The sequence below is a fragment of the Suricata suricatta genome, chromosome X (genome assembly GCF_006229205.1).
Source record: "Suricata suricatta isolate VVHF042 chromosome X, meerkat_22Aug2017_6uvM2_HiC, whole genome shotgun sequence".
NCBI classification, from domain to species: Eukaryota; Metazoa; Chordata; class Mammalia; order Carnivora; family Herpestidae; genus Suricata; species Suricata suricatta.
In genome coordinates, this window is record NC_043717.1 from 24,652,039 (window position 1) to 24,656,028 (window position 3,990).

Sequence of the window (3,990 nt, forward strand, 5' to 3'; positions counted from 1 at the left end):
TGGAGAGCAGGGAATGGGCTATCCCCGCTGATGCCTATTAGATGAACGACTCCGACAACAGCCAGGTGCATAAGACCCTCCCAGACCCTGCAGTTCAACATCCTTCTGGCAGATGGCAGAGATCTGGTGAGTCAGCCCCGCCACAGCTACCAGCAGCTCCACGGAACGGTGAGCAGCGATAACAGCTCATTGTTCTTAATGATTGAGATTTGGGGGGTTTTGGTTAAGCAGCAAAAGCTAATACACTGACTTGGGGCGCCTGGCTGGCTCAGTCAGTAGAGCATGCAATTCTTGATTTCTGGGTCAGGAGTTCAAGCCCCATTTTAAGAATAGTAATCTTGACTAGGCAAGTAATCATACTTAAAAAACAAAACCCTGATAGTGACCAAACATGAATTGGATATTTGTCCCTATGAAATGGTTTTTCTTTATTGTATATTGTAACTGCCTATCAGTTGCTGCTAGCTTTCAAGCAGATGAAAGGAATATGTATAATTCAAGTAACGAAATGCCAACGGTGTTGCAGCGCCTGGGTGACTTAGTTAAGCATCTGACTCTAGATTTTCTGCTCAGGTCATGACATCATGGTTCAAAAGCGCAAGCCCTGCCTGGGGCTCCTCACCCCTTGGGATTCTCTCTCTCCCTGTCTCTCTCTGCCCCTCCCCTGCTCACCCTTGGTCTCTCTGTCAATGTAAACATTAAAAAAATAAACATGGGGCAGAGTGGAGGGATGAATTGAGTGGAGGTTGAAACCTACTAGTTTCCAGGGGGGCTGGATTTGGCCCACGGGTTGCTGTGAGCTAGACCTGCCTGAGATAATTATATAAGCCGGTCGTGATATTTTCTGATTTACATGTACTTCGCACACTTTTGCTTGGAATGGGTACTGTTGTCATCTTATTGTTTAAAGAAATATTTGAGGGGTGCCTGCGTGGCTCAGGCAGTTGATCGTCCAACTCCGGCTCAGGTCATGATCTCGTGGTTCGTGGGTTTGAGCCCGCGTCAGGCTCTGTGCTGACAGCTAGCTCAGAGCCCGGAACCTGCTTCAGATTCCGTGTCTCCCTCTCCCTCTGACCCGCCCCTGCTCACCTTGTCTCGCACTCTCTCGCTCTCGCTCAAAAATAAGTAAAACATTAAAAAAAAATTTTTTTTAATTGACAATTCTGTCCTCTGTGAATCTGGAACATAAGAGATCATGAAGATTTTGCGGGAAGTAACCACTTTGTGTGTGTGTGTGTGTGTGTGTGTGTGTCCTGCACTTTGCTCAGTGCCTGCAGTCTATTAAGTGCCTAGTTAATGGTCATTGATACATTGCTTAATTAATTGCATCTAGTCACCTGCCCCGTCTAAGGTACCTTTGAGAAGCACTGTGGCTAGTGGGGGATGCTCAGTACTCCACAGTGGGAGGGGCGCCTGGGTGGCTCGGTTGGTTGACCATCTGACGTTGGCTAGGTTCTGATCTCATGGACTGTGACTTCAAGCCTCATGTCGATCTCTGTGCTGACAGCTCAGAGCCCCGAGCCTGCTTCAGATTCTGTCTGTCTCTCTCTCTCTCTCTCTCTCTCTCTCTCTCTCTCTCTGCCCCTCCCCTATTCACACTCCGTCTTTCTCAAAAAAATAAACACATTTTTAAAGAAACTGCACAGTAGGAGCATGAAGTTTCCAGATTCTGGCCATAACACTAGCTTGGTATAAGTCAACTTGCCTTCTCTAGACCCATTTTCATCATCTTTAAAACCAGGGAGGTGCATTGTGGCCGACTTTGGGCAGCCTAGCTGACTGCAAGTCCCCCCTCCTCCTTCCTTGCCTATGGCCCTATAGAGACTGAAAATGCCAAGTTCTCACTTAATCCAGTCTCCTTTGCAGTCAGAACTGACCATGTGCCCCAATCTGGTCAATCAGTTACAAGAGAAATCATAGGTGGCTTCTGGGAAAGATTCCCCTCCCCTCACGAAAGATGTAGACCTTGTAAGGAGAGTTCCTTTTCCTTTGCCACTGTGGCCTCCCTGTCATGTGAGGACCTAATGCCTGACTGTGGCAGCCGTGTCATTACTATGAGGCCACAGCCTTTAGAAAGCCATAGACAGCTATGGTTTGGTACCAATATTTTGAAGCCAAATCCATTTTAATCCATACCATGAACTTCAGGGAACCTTTAGATGTGTGACTAAAGCCACATGTGCAGCTAATCAAAAAGACCTCCTCCTTGAATTCCCCAATCTTAATTAGCATACTGAGATTAGTCTACAATGTAGTCACTCTCTTAGGGAGACCTTGATACCCATAGTCTATAGGGATTTTACATGGATGATCTCAAAAAGGATATGTAGTCACGTGAGATGTGCTTCAGTGAAGGCTGAGGTTTTTGGTCTGTTTTTTTCCCCTAGATAGATGATCCAATACAAAATCACAAATGACTTATTTATTTTTTAAATGCTTATCTGAGAGAGAGGGAGGGAGAGAGAGAGCGAGCGAGTGCGAGCGGCAGAAAGAGAGGGAGACGGAGAATCCGAAGCAGGCTGCAGGCTCTGAGCTGTCAGCACTGAGTCTGACGCCGGGCTCATACGCAGAAACCACAATATCCTGACCTGAGCTGAATTTGGATGTTTCACGGACTGAGCCACCCAGGTGCCCGCATACATGATTTTTTTAAAAGCTGGGAAACATTGAAGAGTATCATTTGATGCTTCTTCAAAACTGAATGGTTCATCAGGGTTCTTATTAAGCCGAGCAGAACACGTCCAGTTGAGCTGAAACAAAGTTGGCGTGACAACAGAAACAAATCTATATATCTCTGATTATAACAGAAGCATTTGGAAGCTGTATGCTAATTGAAATTTATTCTACTGTCCCCAAGTCAGAATAACTGTTTTTCATTAGGTGTTTGCTTGATTTAGTTCTCATAATGAGATCAAAACTACCCTTGTATAATAGTGAAACAATTGAGACCGAATATTTGTGGGAAGAAATATTTTTTCATCCAACGAACCAGGGAGGATTTTCAAAAGCCAGGGATAAATGTGGATGCTGGAGGGAAATTCATCAAAATCAGATAGTCTAGGTCATTAATGGGACAGATGGGAATGTCCGGATAACAGAATATAAAAATATTTTTAACAATTGATTTAATGACAATATGGTGTCTTGGAATAATTATGCAATTTATTATGTTAATGAAACAGACTGGAAAAATAAAAACTGAGAAGGAAGGTAACATGTTCACAGTGTAAATAGAAATGACAAGTTAATATACTTTCTAAAGAATAAAGTTTTTAGACAAACTGAGTACAGAATGATTTTTTGAATAAAATATCCTAGCATGTCTTTCAATAAGGAGTCTTTTTTTTTATTTATTAATTTTTGAGAGACAGAGTGCGAGCAGGGGAGAGGCAGAGAGAGAGGGAGACACAGAATCTGAAGCAGGCTCCAGGCTCTGAGCTGTCAGCACAGAGGTTGACATGGGGCTTGAAGTCACGGACCGTGAGATCATGACCTGAGCCAAAGCCGGACGCTTAACTGACTGAGCCACCCAGGCACCCCAGGAGTCATTTTTATAATTGAAATAAATTGTTTCATATATTTAATACCCTAATTTTATATTGATATGCCAAGTATTATTTTGAATCTTCATCTCCCATATCATTTGTATTGTTGGAGAGTGTCTTACTTCGAAATTCTGTAACTAACCAGGAGTTGTATGGTGAACTAACACTTTCGTTGACCCTGATATTGAGTCTTAGATCCGTTGGTCCCTGTATTTACATAGGCTTCTCTTTTCAAAATTTAGCTTATGACTTTTTCTTGTAATTTAATCTTGTTTTTCACTATGTAACTTACCACAATGTAACAATAACTTTGGGGGGGGGGGGCTTCTATAGCTTTTTTTTTTTTTTTTTTTACAAAGATTTTAAGGAATCTCTATCTCCCATAATGAGGCTCAAACTCATGACTCTGAGATCAAGAGCGGCGTGCTCTAGTGCCTGAGCCCAC